Genomic DNA, 18,814 nt, shown 5'->3' with positions numbered 1-18,814 from the left:
TGTGTTCAGGATAAGGTTAGACAAATGTATAGTGGGATTAACAGTGTCTTATCCTACTTGATGTAGAGGGCTGACTAGATTATTTAAGTGGTTCTTTTCAAGCTTGCCTAGGATTGCACAATGCTGGAGGTCACTTCCTGATTTGACACTGCAGAGTAATTTTGTGAGCACTGCTGAACAACAGATTAACACCACCACCCTCTGATTTTTCAGCTACGGAGACTTAGGTTTGCATCACTTACACCTGGTCAGCCAAGAAAGGTAGTTTGGTGGTCTCGAGTCACTAGTGGGTCATTTTGTCCACCCCTTGAAGCCACCACACATCACTGACAATACCAGAACTGGAATAGCAGGAAGTGTTGTAGGTCAAGTAGGAATGCATTGGCACAGCAGTGTGGAGGTCTGGGCCTGAAATAACAGGGGTACTGCAGGTCAGGACTGAGGGGCACCCCTGTGTGAAGACCCCATACTGCAAGACAAGGGGGGTGAGGCTGCACATCAGAAATTAGGTGTCAGGTTCACTGGCAGTGCTATGGGAACAAGAACTGGAATAGCAGGGTATATTGTAGGCCAGACCTGTGATGCACTGGGAGAACTGCACAGCGGGATCTGTAGTGGAGTACCCCGGGGCAGGACTGATGTGGATAGGCAGAGCCATGCAGGTGATCAGTACTGGAAGAGCAGGTGGGCAGGCCAGGAGCTAGGCACATTCTCACTGCCCAGTGTCCATAGCACTGCTACTGCCTCCTTCCCCATGCGCAAAAACAACCAGCCAAAAATCACAAGCAAGAAGGGTTTGCCAATCTAAGAGCCCCCAAGAGTGCAAACTACCCAGAGCAGCGCATCACACTCAGCAGATACCCAGAGCTGCTGCTTTCTCTTTTACACCTTCTCCCCCATCACATTCAACCCCCCTCCGTCTCCAAAAAAAAAATCTTCACCCAACCAGAGCACAACACAGTCCTGCTGCCTCCAGCACAGGAATTCAAGTCCCAAGTCCCTGGAGAGCCAAAGTCCTGAAGCTGTGGGCAGGGGCAAAGAGCGGGAGGGGCTCCCCCTGGCTGCAGAGCCCAGACAAGCAGAAGGGAGGCGACAGCCTGAGCTAGCAAGTTCCTGCATAATTAAAGCCGGAGAACCGCTGTAGTTATCGGGGGGGGGGGGGATCCCCAGCTGCTTCCCCGGCTCCTTCCCACCGGTCACCCCGCAGCCCTCACTGGCTCTGGCCCCCACCGATTTTCCTTTGGATGCACCTGACCCTGATGGGGCGGGGGGAGATGCAAGGCGCCCCCCATCTCCCGGCGCCCCCTCGCCCCGCCGGGCTGCAGCTGCCCTGTCACTCACCCGCCGCAGGAGCCAGCCCCGACCGGGCTGCGGCAGCAGCCGCCCAGGCCGGCGAGAGGCGAGCAGCGCCCGGGGAGGGCCCCCCACCAGCCGCAGGGCTGCAGCCAGGCTCGGGAGCGCCCTGCAGCTGCCCAGCTCCGGAGCGGCCCCTTCCCTCGGCAGGGAGCAGAGCGCAGAAGCCGGCGCTGATGGAAGTGCCGCAGCCTCTGGTCCTGCGCTCAGTCCCGCCCGGCTCCTCCTCGAAGGTGTGGCCAGGGAGAGGAGGGGGCTGAGGACCGGAGACGGGCGATGATCCGCGCTCCCCTGCCCAAGCGATGGGGAGAGCGGGCTGGGGAAGGAGCCTGAGCGGGGAAGCGCGGAAAGGGGCCGCTGGGAAGCGGCCGGGCGCGCAGGTATTTTCAGAGGCAGCAAGGAACAGGGCGCAGCGCATGGCAGAGTCCCGTGCTTCCTACAGCCAGGCGGGTGGTAACGGGAACCAGGCCAAGCAAAGCAGTGGGGGAAGGGTTGCTGTTCAGGGAGGGGTTCCCACGCCCCACCATGACAGTATTTCCTGAAGAGCGATTCAGATATGAAATTCCATTTTATATCCCACCCCCCACCCCCAAAAAAAGTATTCTGCAGGTCTTGGCGTAGGTGCTGGAACTAGGGCTGCTTGAAGTGCTTGCAACCATATACAGGGTTTGCAGTTTGGTTCAATGGCTCTCAGCACCCCCATCATACAAATTATTTCAGTGCCTCTCAATACTTGGTAAACCACCATCACTGTTTTCTGGCCTGTTCACACTCAAGGTGTCAAAGTGATATAATACAGGCCCTCCAAACCATTTGGAAGGCATTCAAGTACAATGGGGATGGGACCTAGATCTAGATCAGCGGTTCTTAAAGGGGGTCCACAGACCCTCAGGGGTCCGTGAGGGTACTCCAGAAGGGTCCATGAGTCATGTGTGGGGCCACCAGCCCCACTGATCAACTCCAGTCCTCCCCCTCCCTCCCAATGCCTCCTGCACACTGTAGAACAGCTGTTCTGTGGCATGCTGGAGGCTCTGGGAGGGAGGAGCAGGGACAGGGTACACTCAGGGGAGGGGGCGGAAAGAGATGGGGAAGAAGATGGACATAGGTGGAGTGGGGACCAGAAGATGTGGGGTAGGGCTGGGAAGGGGTGGAGTGGGGACCAGAAGATGTGGGGCAGGGCTGGGAAGGGGTGGAGTGGGGACCAGAAGATGTGGGGCAGGGCTGGGAAGGGGTGGAGTGGCAGTGGGGCCTGGAGAAAATTAGAAACCAGCTTGGGGGTCCACACAATTTTTTAAATCAAAATGGGGGTCCTTGGCTTGCTAAAGTTTGAGAACCACTGATCTAGATCAAAACAGAAGAGTCCTTTGGGTGCAAAATGAGAAAAGGGGGATCCCTTTATTCAAGTATGTTTTATTAAGGGATCCTACTCAGGGAAACAGCATTAAACCCTTTCTACAGCTGAAAAGGAGTTAGGAGCCTATGGTGTTATACACTCCCTTCCCACTGGTGAAAGGAAGACGAATGAGGAAAGTGGAAAGGAAGTAGTGAAAAAAGGAAATACGTCTTTTTTTTTAAGATAGTAGCAAGCTTAGTTCAGCCCCTGACCCCCTCCCATCAACTGGACTTCTTTTATTGTTTCCGATCACTTGATGTAAGTTAGCATAGCACCACTAACTGCTATGGAACCACTGATTTACACTGCTGAGGATGTGATCCTCTCTGTATGAGCCCTTCCCTGAAAGATGCACAAAACCTCTGGACTTGTCTGATGTCAGATAAATGGCAATGTTTAGAGAACAGAAGAAGGGGAATTGAAGAAAAAAAACAACCTCCTCCTCCAAAATACTGTTTTGGCATCAAAAGGTACTGCGTGTATGTCAGTGCCTGTGAAACGATGACTGCCTTTGATCGTTCAGGTTTTTTAAAGAAGATCTCAAGTTCCAGTGTTGGTAGAAGATGCCACATATATTTGGGTCTTCCTAAAACAGTCTGCTATGGATCTAGATAAGATTTGCATTTTACTTCAGCGTGAGTACGCTTGGAACACTGCTAGCTTTACTGAAATGATTAACTTGTTGTTGTTATAAGAGGCAACCCAGATTTTAAAAATACCTACAGTTTTTCGTAGATAAAATAAAGAGCCTGATAGCAAGTTCCTGTTTGCCATTAAATGAATTTACTCTGGAGGGGAGAGGTTTCATGCTTTATATAAGGAAATTGTTAAGACAAAAGCCACATAAACAATATTTTGCACTTCTATAAGGTGTTCATTTGAGGCTCTCAAAGAAATCTGCATGTGTTAATTAATCAAGGCAACACCCTGATGATATAATGTTTATATCCATTTTGCTGACAAGTAAACTGAGATATAGAGAAAATCATTTGCCCATGGTTACAGTAAGTCAGTAACAGAGTTGTGAGTAGAACCCTGGAGTCCTGGCTCTGAATCTGCTTTAACCACTAGACCCTCTCAATGTGCAATAAAAAACTGTATATGCACAAATTCCCAAGTGCACCCTACAATGCTTTGTCATTTGTTCTGTCCCCCCCATTACAGATACAGTATCATGCCAGTTATCTTTATTCCCTTTATTCAAAAATCCTAGTTATTCAAATCCACCCTGCATTCCCCATGTAACCCTCTCAGTTAATCACTTCTGTTTATCCAAACACCTGGTTATCCAAAACATTCAGGTGTCCCCCAGGTTGTTTAGCTAAACAGGAATGTACTGTACTGTAATAATGAAGGCTTGATGTGAAGTGCTTTGTCTAGTAGAGTAATCTAAGAGGTCCACTGATATTGACTACAGCAATCTACCTCCTGTATACAAACAGCCTCCAGGCTTTAAGGCAGTGCTTAATATGTAATGAAAGAGGTATGGGGGCTTGAGCAATTTTTTTTTACATTCGTAACTGATGTAGCAAGTCCAGAGGTGTCAGGGCTATGAACTGCCAAGCCTACAGGTGCCAGGGCTCAGCCCTGGATATCCCTGGCACAAATTAAGCCCTGCTTTAAGGAAAGGAATTCTGTGCTTCTCATTCAAATCAAAAAAGGATAACAGCATTCAGATATCAAGCTGAAGGGTGCATTATACATACCAGACAGAGATAGAGCTTAACAGCTTTGTGCCCCAGGTGGAGAAAACTATTCCCTGGATGTGGCCTACAAGTGACCAAGGAGAAAGCTCAGTGCTACTCACTGGAAGGAAGCATAAAAACGTGACAGTAGCTTAGGTGGTCTGCCATCAGGATGCAGGTTCTGCCTCTGTCACCCTCAGAGATAGCACCTCTGGCCAAATCAAAGAGAGTCATCCCCTTCCACAAGGAAAAACCCCAGCTCAACAGCCCTCCTTAACCTAATACTCCTTTTTCTACAGCCTGCCCTTGATACAGGCAAGGGCTTCCTCCCACACTTTCCAGAACTAGGCTTCAGGAGTCGAGGGCCCTCAAACAACAACAGATACCAACACTGGGCTTCTAGTCCACACCAGTGCCATATTCTCCAGGCCATATCCCTGCTAAGTGCCACACTTCCCTGGGATTTTTCTGTATCCTGCCTCTTCACAGGCCTTTCCTACAGCCACTTCCAAAGGAGTTCTTCCACTTTTTGTCAGCAGGCCTGGTTTCTCCTTAACCTAGTGCAGATAAACTCCCTAGCCTCACTGCTAATCTCCTCCTCTAGCAGCAAATTTTATAGTTCAGCCATCACATGATCCTCAGTCAGCTGACCTCTCCCAGTCAATGGTTAAAGGAGCCCAGACTGAGTAGGGCTGTACTGGCTCTGGCTCACGTATACTCTGCCTTCAGGAAATACTGGTGCCCATTATCCCATTCTAGGGAATTGTTCCAGCCCAACAAGTCACTTTACAATTTGAAAGATGGACTTTCCTTTTGAATAGTAAGCTTCTTAATTTGTAGAGGTCAGCAGTGTTTGTAAGTAACCTGGAGCCTTCCACATGTGTAACAGCACAGCCAAAGTGTTGTATTGGGCAGGGAGTGTCAGCATGTGTGAAGCTTTCGTCTGGTCATGTCCCAAGAGTTAGTTATACACCGAATTAATTTATTATCTGTGCAGATCCAGAGTGGTCAACCTGATTGTTTAAAGACAGATTCCACCAGGGAAAGCCTGCCACAGCAAGAGACTTATTCAAAAGTAAGATGGTGCTGTGACAGATTAGAATAGGGGTACAGAGTCACTGTGTCTGTCATGCTCTACTCTGTAGATCATCTCCTGGCCTGTTGAGGAATCATAGAATATCAGGATTAGAAGGGACCTCAGGAGATCATCTAGTCCAACTCCGTGCTCAAAGCAGGACAAAACCCCAGTCATGACAACCTGGGCTCATTTACGATCAGATAGTACATCTTAACCACAATGTGCTGGCTAACTTTCCCAGGGCAGACAATTCCCACAACAAAAGCCTCCTGACCAAATCCCCTCTTGCAGTTTCAATCAGAGACTATTTCACTATTATTGATGTAATAAAAAAAAAAAGACTTACCCAACTGTTGATAATAAAAGCAGCAGCTGACTGTTTGATTAGACGTCAAAAGGGGAGGAATGTGACATTTTGGCTTAAACCCTTAATTATCTGCCAGACTTCCTCTTTAGTTATATTGTCAATTCATCCTGCTTCATAACAAGGTCAGAAGCACCTTTGAGATTTACCGCTGTTTGATTTCGACAACATTGTCTTTAGAATTCTACATTGCTATAGCGAAGTCAATATCACAGATACTCTTGGGTGGAGGACAGCATCCACAGTGGCACAAGCAAATCCTCTTCAAAGTATATTTGTTTGTGATCTTCAGTGCTTGCAAAGACCTGGGAAACAGGGCTGATGAGAGGAAGACAAGACAGAACTGTTCATCTCCAACTTGGATCTAGGAAATCAAGACAGCTTGTCTGAAGAAGGCATGTAGACACCACACGGTAGAAAGGGTGAAGCAGTTGCCGGATAGAAGTGTCAGGATAAAGTGGAAGATATCTAGGAAATCTGTGCTGCTAGCTGATGTTTGCCTTATAATCACCGAGACTAGGGAGGCAGCATGGTCAAGAACTAGATTTGGAGTCAATGGCAGAGCTGGGACTACAGCCCAGGTCCTCCCGATTTAAAGTCTTTGACAACCCTAGGCTTAGCATGGTCCCATGTGAAAGAACATTTGAAGGGATCCATCCAGCTCTCTCATGTGACCCAATCCTTCGAAGGAAGGATGGTCCTGGGGTTAGGGTTCTAATCTGGGACTTGGGAGGCCCAGGTTAAATTCCCTGCTTTGGCACAGACTTCCTGTGTGACCTTGGGCGAACTACTGAGTGCCTCTGTGTGTCCGTTTTCCATCTGTAAAACAGGGATAATAGCACTTCTCCACCTGGGAGTGCTGAGAGGATAAATATGTCGAAGATTGCAAGAGGCTCAGATAATATGGTAATGGGTCTGTATCAGTAGATAACTCCCTCTTGTCCAGCTTGATCACCCCATCCCCAGTTGAAGTGCATTTTACCAGTCAAGGCAGGAAGGGAGTTTGGTCTCTCAGGCACCAGTGAGATATATGGCAGAGTCAGAGAGTTGCAAAAGGGGAAGCAAAGATTACACTCCAGTTGGCAGGTCAAGGGTGTGCATGTGATGCAGGGCACGTGGACCTACAAGAGGCAAGGTGATTCCACAGTTCACATTGCTGTGAGGATGCTAGATGGAAGCCAAGGAGCCAGAGCTGTGATCTGTACCATGCTCCACTTTGCAGAAGCAAACCAGGATTTTGGCAGCAGCTAGGGTGGCAGGACAGGGGACCCTTGACTTCTCTTCGGAGAGCACTAGTGAAGCAGAGACCCAAATTCACTGGCAGTAAGAGAACTGCCAAGGACATCACTTGGGTGTAATTTTAATGCCTTATTCTCAAAGAGACCAAGGGCCAAACTGAGCTTTGGTGTAAGCAGGTATAACTCTGGAGTTGCCTAAGGGCTGAACTTTAGGCTTTTCTGATCCCGGGTACAAACCTAGAAGCAGCAGACAGAGAATAAGATAAACAAGGTACTAACATCCAATGATCTCGTTACCATAAAAAAGTAGGCTGTGCATCATGGGAAGGTTTTTACCTCATGCTCTTGTATTCTAAAAGTGTATTGGTCAGAGGCAGACTAGATGCTAGCAGCCAGTTGAGTCTATTTGGGGGCAGGGGGAGAAAGAAACAGAAAGCTATAGCAATTAAAGATTTGAAGATTAGAAATGATGCCTGGTGATTGGGAAGAGACTAGTCTAAGGAGAGGGGCTAGTACAAGAGAAGGGGCTAAGCAGGAAGTGGGAGACACACACAGAAGGAGCTATAAGGTGAAAGGATAGGGAGGATTTAGAGAGGGAATAGTAGGGAAGAATAGATGTAATTTGGGAGTGAGATTTCTAGGGCCTGACTTGTGAGGAGAAGCATAGTGGAAATCAGTGAAGTGATTCAAGGAGAGTTGTGCTGAGGTCAAAGCAGTAGGAAAAGAGCATTTTAGTTGTGGTGTTTTGGGTAAGCTGGGAAAGGAGACAATTACAAAAATCAAGCCAAGAGGCATGGGAGCAAGGATTTTAGAAAGAGGGGTGCAGAGCAAAGGATGGAGTTTGGGGATATTATGTAACAAAGTACATATTCAGAGGTTTGGAAAGGGGTTGAAGAAGGTGGGGAGGAAGAATGTGGAAATAAAGATTTTAAGTCAGTGAATCTGGTAGAAGAGGAATATAGTGGAGTGGTCAAAGGAGGAGTGGGAGGAAAAAATCCAGTATTGAGGAGTTGGCAGCAGGAGATGCAGAATTGGACAAAGGAGGAGAGGAGTTGACTGAGGAGTTTTCCACATAGAAGTGGCAGTAGAAACCATTGGAGCGGAAGTCTCCAAGAGACTAGAAGAGGAATAAGCCTTGGACAAATCTGAGGGACACCAACAGAGAGGGGAAGAGCTGACACCCCAGGAGATACTGAAAGGTGGCACAGTAGGAGGAGAACCAGGAGAGCACAGAGTAAAGGCAACCTGCAGTGGAGGGGAATAAGTAGAGATGACTGGTTAATGGTACTGCAGGAGGTCAACAGATCAGAAACAGAAGATAGCCCTTCGATTCAGATGAGAGGAAGTGGTGATTGACCTTGGGGATGATGGTTTCAGCAGAGCTAAGAAAACAGAAGCCAAATTGCTATGTCACAGCACAGAGCATTAAACTGGCATATGAACAGCCAAGAGATGCCAGTAAATGATTCAAGTGCCCACAGCAAAATTAAAACCCAATGCAGAGCCAATGGTTTTAGAATCTTAGTGAATAAATTTAAAGCTGCAAAGGGAAGACCATTTAATCAGCCCCACAGGATTAGCAACAGATTAACCCTTATCAGGGTCTAGCATTTATTTGCTCTATTTTCCCATGAGTACATAGGGCCAAGCTCTGCCATCTTTACCAGTGAAGATTCTCATGGTAAGAGTCAAAGCACATTTTGTAAGGGGGATGGGCTCTAGATGCAGTAGTCAGATCTGGATCTTGACCACCACAGCACAGGAGTTGTTTGGATCCAGGACTTAGATTAAGCTTTTTATTGAAAGAAACCATTTGTGGAACTGGAAACCAGATCTAGGTTTGCATTTCAAAGACCCCCACTTGTCTGGACCAATCACAACTCTGGACTGGTCTCTGTAAGGACTACGGGATTTGGCTCCTGGATATTGTAAGGCCAGGAAAACAATGCTGCAGATTGATTGAGGGAAGATTCTGTATTAGGGCAGGCATTGACTGAATCTCTGTGGCTAATAGCTGGCCACCTGTGTGAGAAACCATGCACTCATTATCATTAGCCCATCCTCCACTTACCTGTTAGTTTCACCCATCTGTTACATCTCATCTTAAACTGAGATTCTAAATTCTTTAGTGCAGGGACTCTTATTATTGCTGTACAGTGGCTAGCAGTGGAGACCTGGCTTGATTGGGCCTTCTAATAGGACCTAAAGAGGTTCCAGTACATTGGGGAATGGGGCTGTTTTGCTAAAATCGCAACAGTAATAAAGATAAAAACCACACCTCTAGGTTGTGATTCTCTACCACCTTGGTTAGATGTTTACAGCTGTGCCAAGTGAAATGGTCACACCTGTGAGTGGAGGCTTCTGATTGGGAAGAGCCTGCCAGCCTGTTTGTAGGTGATCACAGAACATGTTGGTGGCTGGGGAGACCTGAGCTCCTTGAGCAACAGGGACAAGACAGTTTTCCTAGGAATTGGGTTTCTTCCTCCAGACTTTGTACAGATTTAGCACTGATAGCTGAGATTATACTTGCACTGTCCTGGAGCCTTGAAGCAGCAGAACTTTAGCCAATGGGGTCTGTAATCTCAAGATTAATTCCCACATCTTTACTAATGCTTAAAATGCCCCTGCTGTGGCATCTGTCATGGTACTGTGAAACAGACATCTTTGCCTTGCACAGAATGCATGTATGGCAGGCTCTGTTTAAAGTTCTTCCTACACAGATTCTTTACAGAGCAGAAGAGAAACTCAACACCTAGATGATGCATCATTTATTTCTATCTATTGTTTAGTTTTGGTTGTAAAGTCCATTGTGCTGCACTTAACCTGTGTACTTTGTTCCTCTAATCTGAACAAACCCATTTTTCCTACCTGGTAAGGGGGTAATTACAGAGATGGATTCAAGATGCAAAGTTTGTCTCTGGTGTGAGATTTCAGAGACCTGAGTTTGGGTCTGTGAGTTGCTGTGAAACAATAATGCACTTTTATGAAAGCTATGTATTATGATTGTGTGTGTGTGTGTATATATATAAGAGAGCCAGGATATGAAAGACAAATGGCATTAGGCTTAGCCTTTTTGTAAAATGTGCTGGAAGTTTATTACATGAGCACATTAGACTCCCCTAATTAGAGCATCTATTGTAAAATGACAGAAGCCCAGAAGACTGTGAGCTGTGACACAAGGATACTTTTATGCCACAGATATGTTGTGAAGCACAAGATCAAAGACCTTCAAACCACCTACACAATGTGGGCATTCCTGGTCAGCCTCAGTCTCAATGTTCAATGACAGAAGAAGGATTTTAGGAAGGTGAAGCTGTGAATTAGCCCGAGGGGGAGGTTATCCGCGGTGCCTACAAATGCAAGTGCTCTGCAGAAAGTCAATGAGTTCTTTTGATACAAGTGCCATCAGAACAGAAGAATGGCCATACTATGTCAGACCAACAGTCCACCTAGCCCAGCATCCTGGCTTCCAACAGTGGCCAGTGACAGGTGCTTCAGAGGGAATGAACAGAACAGGCAATCATCAATGATCTATCCCCTGTTATCCACTCCCAGCTTCTCCCAGGGACAGCCAGATAATGGGGTTGCATCTCTGATCATCTTAGCTAACAGGTATTGATGGACGTATCCTCCATGAACTTATCTAATTTTTTTTTAACCCAGTTATACTTTTGGTCTTCACAAGATCCCCTGGCAACGAGTACCATAGGTTGACTGTGCATTATGTAAAGATGAACTATTCTTCCTTTTGTTTGTTTTAAACCTGCTGCCTATTAATTTCATGGAGTGACCTCTAGTTCTTGTGTTTATGTGAATAAATAATATTTCCTTATTCACTTTCTCCACAGCATTCATGATATTATAGACCTCTATCATATCCTCCCTTAGTAAGGTGGCCATATCTCCCTGTGCTGAACACTGGACACCCAGTAAAATTACTCGTATTCAAGCAAGTTCAATGGCAATCAATGAGAACTATGCAGTACAAATGTTCAAATGAACACCAAGTTGACCGAGCCCTGTTAAAAAAGAAATACTGCTGTCATAACTATAAGGGAAGGGTAACAACCCTCATGTATACAATACTATAAAATCCCTCCTAGCCAGAAGCACCAAAATCCTTTTACCTGGAAAGGGTTAAGAAGCTCAGGTAACCTGGCTGACACCTGACCCAAAGGACCAAGAAGGGGACAAGATACTTTCAAATCTTGTGGGGGAAGGCTTTTGTTTGTGCTCTTTGTTTTGGTGATGTTCGCTCTTGGGACTAAGAAAATGTAAAAATCATCTCTATAAAATCAGGATGGAAAATAACTTTACAGGGTAATCAGATTCAAAGAGCCCAGAGGAACCCCCTCTAGCCTTAGTTTCAAACATACAACAAAACAGAGATACCTCCCTCTAGCAAAGGTAAAATTCATAATACAAAGATAAACTAATATGCCTTGCCTGGCTGTTACTTACAAGTTTGAAATATGAGATACTTGTTCAGAGAGATTTGGAGAACATGGATTGATGTCCAGTCCTTCTTAGTCCCAGGAGTGAACACCACCAAAACAAAGAGCACAAACAAAAGCCTCCCCCAAGTATCTTGTCCCCTTCTTGGTCCTTTTTTTTTTTTTTTTTTTGAGATGGGGTGACCAGAACTGCATGCAGTATTCAAGGTGTAGGTGTACCATGCCTTAGTCTTATTTTAGCCACGTTTATTCCCTTTGCTTTGATTGAAATAAGTGATCATCATCCACAGACAGAATACCTTCTACTTCCATTACACCTCTCCTACAGGGCCACAGAAACAGAACTGCAGAAGCATGTATTTTACTAATCAGAGAGGCAGGAAACTGGGCAAAACATGAACTTAAGGATCTGTGGAAAGAATCCAGAGCCAAAGATATGAGGAAACATAAACAGATCCCCAAAAGCCTGGGAGACGAGCTGTTGTGTCCTGTGATGAATACGATGAAGTAACTGAAAGAGACATTGTCTTTAGAAGCAAACACCATTTTCAGGGTGGAAGGAATACTGCGCTGTTTGCAGATAAGGTCAGAGCATTATCATAGAATAGGAAATAACATAACGGGTGGATCTCTGGCTACAACGTATTCATCTTATTGAAGATCATTCTCCTTTGCCTATAACACTTGCATACTAACAAATGGTTAAATAGTTCCTGTGCTTTTGATCTGAAATTCATTAATGTCAATACAGTCGGTGTAGGAGCCTTTCCCTGATTTAAGTAAATGACTCAGCCAGCCACCTTCAGAAACTCCTTTCCACCCTTTCGTTGCTATGGGATTCAAACCCTCTGCCTTCTTCAAAACATCAAACAGCTGTCTTTTGCAGCAAGCCGGGAAGACCACAAAATTCAGATTTTTGGGGTATTTTCTAATTAATATTTTCTATATACTTGTTTTTTAGTGTTGGGACAAAATGCATGTCAGGTTTCATTTCTGGAATGGGCAAGGCAGCCTTAAGGTCTTGGACTTGCTGGAAAGACATTTCAGACTTGTTGCTGCAGGTGTTTTCAACAATATCCATTTCCAACCCGAAGCAAATGTTTCAATGTAGATAGTGACCTAGAATCTGGAATGTGTGTCAGTTCCCAAGATAAAAAGTTGCTTGTATAATTCATAATTGTCCCTTTGCAATGTTGCCCCTTTGAGGGTTTATCTATACTAAAAGAAAAGTTCCCTTAATGCAGAAAGCAGTTGCATCTGTGCTATTTTGTTAACAGAGTTGTGCAAAAAACTGAATTTGGCCATCCTGAAAAATAAAAATAAAAAATAATTTTGGATTAGACAAAACATCTTGTTTCACTGGAAATGTTTGGACTTTGTGCTTTTACTTTTTAAAATTAAGCTGATTGAAATTTCCAAACAAAGTTATTTTGAATGAAAAAGTCAAAACATTTTGTTTCAAAAATGTCAAACATTTTGATTCTTTCAGATTTTTTTTGACAAACAATTCAATTAATTCAAGATGAATCTGTGAAATATTTTGGTTGACCCCAATCTCCATTTTTTGGTGGAAAAAACTTTGCCCAGCTTTTTTAACGGAGACAAGTCTCAGATATCTGAGCAGTGTCCAGAGCACATGGTGGTGAAATGTCTGTGCCTTCTCTACACCAATGCATTTGCTACTGTTGCTGCTGGAGTTGCTGTAACAAATATACTAATTTTTCCAGTGTAGACAAGGTCTTGAAGTTGGTGTTGAGCTGCCAATCCTGTGACTCAAACAGGCTGTTCAGTGTTCAAGCATAAAAGGAGAGATCCAACCTAATGCAACATTCAGGCTTTATTCCTTCCTTCACATTTTATTCTTTCATCAAGTACTTCCTGAAAACAGTGTATTAAATTCCTATACATATTCACGCTACAACATCCCCTACTGGAAAGCCATTTTTCATAACAAATGGTGGTGGTCTTTCCTTGTTAACGGAACTAGGACAGCACCAGCCAGTCTTAATTTGATTAGATTAAGCGGACATTTAAAAAAGTATCCTTTGGCAATTTCAAAGTGTGGCACTAACACTAAAAACCAGAGGACAGTGGGTGGTTTGAAGCCCCAGATTCTATTCCCACTTTCATCTCTGTCCATGTATCATCTTTGGTAAATTGCTTAACAGATGGGAAAGGTGAGGCACATGGGTTAACAGGCCACAATGATGCCTACTTCTCAGGCATGTTAAGCTTCAATCATTTCCAGACAAATACTTGGTTATGTTAGTTAAGGCTGTAAATTGCTAACTACTTCAAGATGCTGTAGCTATTGCATTTCCTTACAAATGCATGTATCTAGCGTGAACATGAACACCCTCCATTTCAGAAGCTGCAACATCAACATCTATAAATAGTTAGGTTTCCAATTCTCGGCTTTTATTCTGCCGTTCAGCCCTCCCTTCTTAGCAGGGAAATTCCACTAGTTAACCTGAGCAGCTCTTCCCTCTAGCTTTCATTTGCATTGTGCTTTCAAGCCCCAAGTAAGATTGAGTATCAGAGGGGTAGCCATGTTAGTCTGGATCTGTAAAAGAAGCAAAGAGTCCTGTGGCACCTTATAGACTAACAGATGTTTTGGAGCAGGAGCTTTCATGGGTATTCGACAAAGTATATTCACCCACGAAAGCTCATGCTTATGCTCCAATACGTCTATTAGTCTATAAGGTGCCACAGGACTCTAAGTAAGATTGAGGCTCACTGTGCAGATGCTGGATGAACTCCTCATAAGACAGTCCCTGGTCTGAACAGTTTATAATGCAAATAGACAAGACAGACAAAGGGTGGGCAGATTAGTTGAAGCTGTGGCCTCCAATGTTCAAGAAGGACATTGGAAGATGGGGTTGATGGCGGGAGATTGATATCCAGTCTGGGTCTGGTAATTGGGTCTCTGACAGATATAGAGGGTAATTGACATAGAGCATACCACCCAACCAAGAGTAGGTGGTAAATGACAGCTAAGGCTGCATGGACCACATGGGGAGGTTAAAACATAAAGCGTTAGTGTTTAGTCTGATCTCAAGCTTTTAATGAGGAGGAAGGTCACACATGCCAATAGAAAGAATTTCCTTTGGGATACCAGGAGGGAGTCTGTTTTTGAAAGTTAAAAGGGTCTGGGGGTAAGGAGCAGGGAAGTGGAGTGGGAAAGGGCTAATGTTGGTGTTGGCAATTAAACAGTAGTTCTGGGCTGTTGTAGTTCATCAACAACCTTCAAGCCAGCCACTGGCTTGCTGGTTGACCTTGAGCAAGTCACGTCCCCTCTGTGCCTCAATTTCCCCATCTCTAAAATGGGGATAATGATACTGACATCTGTTGTAAAGCGTGTTGAGACTTACTGATGAAAAACACCGTATAAGAGCTCACTTTCATTATTTCCTGATGTTCAAACTTTTTTTGATTTACAAACTACAATAATGTTGGTTTAATCCCACATCTGTTTACAGCCTTCACTCACTCAAAGTTTTCAGTCTGGAAACTTCTTCCTCTTTCCAAGGAATTTTCCACTGCTCCTACCTCTTATTTTAAAGTTAATTTTTTTCGAAAAGGAATTGCTCAAGAGAAAAAAATGTGCTTCTCAGACTACTTGCATATAAAACACTAATTGCCAATTTAAAAATGACTTGGTTTTATGCAAGTATATAGGATAGCAGTGAGGCCAGAGAGTAACAAGAAGCCACTTGTCAAGAAAAGTCAATCCCTAGACGATGTGTGTAGGCAAAAGCTCAGGAGCAGCGGGCACAGGACTTCAGTCAAAGCTCCACACAATTCCCAGCCTTGCTAGATCCCTGGTCTTATGGAGTTTAAGCTGCACAAAAATTCAAGCCAGGAAAGCTTGGCAAAAATTGAAATGTTAGTAGCCAATAGATCTGTTTCACTACCGTATTACTCCAGTTTTATGCTGGTGTAATTATGGAAATCAGTAGAATCTGGCTGGATAGCTAAAACGAATAACACCCTCCCAAATGCATTTCTCAAAGGCAGCAGTCTTCACTGAAAGCAAATGAAGAAAACAAATGTGGAATCTCTAGGACTCAGCAGTTTGAGATAAAACATCCATGAAAAATTACACTGCTTGGAAAATGAAACACTCATTCCCTTCCCTTCCGAGTCCCTCTTACCTTTCTGAAATACCTTGTCCAGCACGCATCATTATTACTCAAACATCACACCAAGAAATCACCCACTGACCAAAGGCCAGACCTGAGTTTTCAAGAAGTGAAGGTTTGTTGTGATCAGACAGGTGTAGAGGAAAGCTAGTTATAACCTCAGCTGAATGGAATCACTACCATGTCTCCATTATACTGTGGAGGGCTTAAAGATCCTCCACTTAAAAAGTGCTATAGCTATTGTGTAATGTAAAAGTTTAATGCTATTACTGTTGTACTTTGCAAACCAGACTGGAGCTGATTAGTAGTTCATGCTGTACCTGCCTAATAGCAGTTTATTATGCACATTTCAAAAGCAAATTCACAGGAGGAAAAAAAAATGGCCTTAAGGCATCAAGTGCCAAAACTGACCTAATCCCTTGGAATCTCCAAGATCCAAGCACAACTGCAAATTTCCACGTCTATCAATAGTACCAACCAGCATTCCAATCTCAAACAATACAATAGAGCATGGATCCATTTACCTTCAGGGCACTTTTTAAAACCTGTGCCGCAAAAGAAAGGTTTTGTAATCATGTTTCTAAAGTCAGATTAAGGAGAGCCAGCAGGTGAAAAATGTTCTCATGCTGTATTGTAATTTGCCTCTTTGGCAAGCTATAAAAAGCACTGTCCAGAACATTCTATATTTCTCTGTCCTTTATAACACTGAAAGCTTGAACGTATCTCCCCTGCACCTCTCCCTGGTATTGCTTTTAACCTTTTCCACTTGGTAAACATTAATTTTCTTTTGTCCCATTAGCACCGAATTGAACATATCTGTTTATTTCCTCATCATTACTTCCTAGTACACTTAATTGACTATTATTGCTGATAACGTCAGCAGAGTTCTGGGAATGACTATTGATGCTGGAGTGCTACTTGAGCCAGCTAAGGGAGCACATAAAGGCAAAAATAGTGGTACTGGTTTCTTTTTCTCTTTAGCTTTGCAGTAACATACTTGATCATGTAACAACTCCTCTTCCCTCTCCAGATATTTAACCAAATAAGAAGTCAGATCTCAGGGTGAAAACTACTCCTGTTCCTGCCTTACAATTCTCAGTTGAAATGTTTCATCGACAGGAGTAAATATGAAACATAGCAATAATAGTGCACCTTTCCTCCAGAGCAGTTCATAACTCTATATGGACACCCCTGTGCATCCACTTCCAGCTTGGAAGGAAGGACAGCAGATAGCAGGGAATCACCCAGGATAAGGAAAAGGAGAAATCTGGACCATGGGCACTGAAGCAAGTCAGCAATCTATGAATTAGACATGGGATATTTAGGGTGCGGGTTTCAACAGCGCTCAACGGAAGCATAACTCTGCTCCCATTAGCGTCAAAGACCATAAAGAACATGGCACTCAGAAGGAAGAAGGGACAAATTAAAATGACTGGGCTTTTCATAGATTCCAAGGCTAGAAGGAGGGCAGGGGGAAAGGGAGGTTCATGGAGTCATAGATTCCAAGGCCAGAAGGGACTTTTATGATCATCTAGTCTGACCTCCTGTAGAACAGAGGCCAGAGAACTCCCCGAATAATTTGTAAAATGTTTTAAAAATTGTCAGTGATGGGGAATATACTACAACCTTTGGTTAATTGTTCCAATGGTTAATTATTCTCCCTGTTAAAAATGTACATCTTATTTCTAGTCTGAATTTGTCTAGCTTCAACATTCCACCACTGGATTGAGTTATACCTTTCTCTGCTAGATTGAAAAGCCCATTATTAAATATTTGTTCCTCATGTAGAGGCTTATAAACTGTCACCAAGTTACTGCTTCACCTTCTCTTTATTAAGCTAAACCGATTGAGCTCTTTGAGTCTATCTCTGTAAGGCAGGTTTTCTAATCCTTTAATCATTTTGTGGCTCTTCTCTGAGCCCTCTTCAATGTATCAACATCTTTCTTGAACTGTGGGCGCCAGAAGTGGACACGGCATTCCAGCAATGGTCGCACCAGTGCCAAATATAGAGGTAAAACAACCTCTCTAGTCCTAGTCGAGATTCCCCGTTTACGCATCCCAGAAACGCATTAACTCTTTTGGCGGCAGAATCACACTGAGAGCTCATATTCAGCAGGATTTTTGAATGAATTTGCACGACAGACCTTGCCTGACTGGAGATGACAGGACTGTCTCACAAGGAACTTTTGTACCCTAAATGGGGATTTGGAAAAGAAATCCACTTATTGTTCCTCTAAGATTCCACAAGAGTGAAATCCCCCACTCCTTTATCTCATTAAAATGAAAGAATGTCAGGTATGTGGAAAGAATCTAGGGTGAGGGGGGAGTGTGTCTGGTGAGGAGATGTTTTAACCAAGCTGTAACACAGAGCTTGCAAAAGAGCATGGTGGCAAGCATGTTTCCCAGTGGAGAGTCTGTTGGGAATGCTGTGCTGATACAAACCACTAGTGCAAGGGAGATGAAACGAGGTTTTAAAAACAACTTGCCGTGTTCAGAAAGCAAAGCCGTTTACCCTCTAACTGGACAAGTTACCACTGCTGTCTGTACACAAGATGCTTTTAACTAATAGCCCAAACCTCCGTGTTAACAGATTGCATCTACCCTGTAATAACTTTCCTAAAGCAGGGTAAATCAGTGCTGGAAGCACGTTATGTGACTGCATCAGAGAAAACAGGTCTTTGCTATGGGATGCTGCTTATGGACTGTTTGAATAGGAGCTCATTGTACCCTTATAACATAGGTGAATATGATGGGTCAAGTGTCTCAACTACTGCCTTTGAAAGTAGCCTGTGACACCGAGGAGAGCTCCCTGCTCAGCTGCCTTATGGGGATAAAGGTGATTTGCAAAGGGAAAAAAGCCCACCTGAATTTATGCCCTTTCTTGCTTCTACATGATGGATAAAAGCAGCTTGAGAATTCCTTTGAGGGGGAAAAATCCTCTTCAGATGAGGAATCTAGATCTTCTTTACTCTGGATAACTTTGTGAATGACTGGAGAACTGGTAGGATTAATATTACAAATACCATGGAAGTAAAACCTCTAAAGGCTGATCTACATACTGTTTTTGTATCCATGTAACTAATCCTTTTAGACACAGGTAGATGTAC

The 18,814-nt window shown here is 44.2% G+C and overlaps 1 protein-coding gene across 2 annotated transcripts in view; it reads right to left on the bottom strand.

The window, feature by feature from the left end:
* PPP1R16B (protein phosphatase 1 regulatory subunit 16B) overlaps positions 1-1,393 on the bottom strand; it is a 102,236-nt gene extending 100,843 nt beyond the window's left edge. For both annotated transcript variants that reach the window (XR_007768456.1, XM_050917360.1), the window contains exon 1: positions 1,342-1,393. The gene's annotated coding sequence lies outside the window, so the exon portion shown is untranslated. The remainder of the gene's footprint in view (positions 1-1,341) is intronic.
* Between the last annotated feature and the right edge of the window lie 17,421 nt (positions 1,394-18,814).

This window comes from Gopherus flavomarginatus, chromosome 11 (assembly GCF_025201925.1).
Source record: "Gopherus flavomarginatus isolate rGopFla2 chromosome 11, rGopFla2.mat.asm, whole genome shotgun sequence".
Lineage (NCBI taxonomy): Eukaryota > Metazoa > Chordata > Testudines > Testudinidae > Gopherus > Gopherus flavomarginatus.
This window is presented reverse-complemented; position numbering and strand designations above follow the sequence as displayed.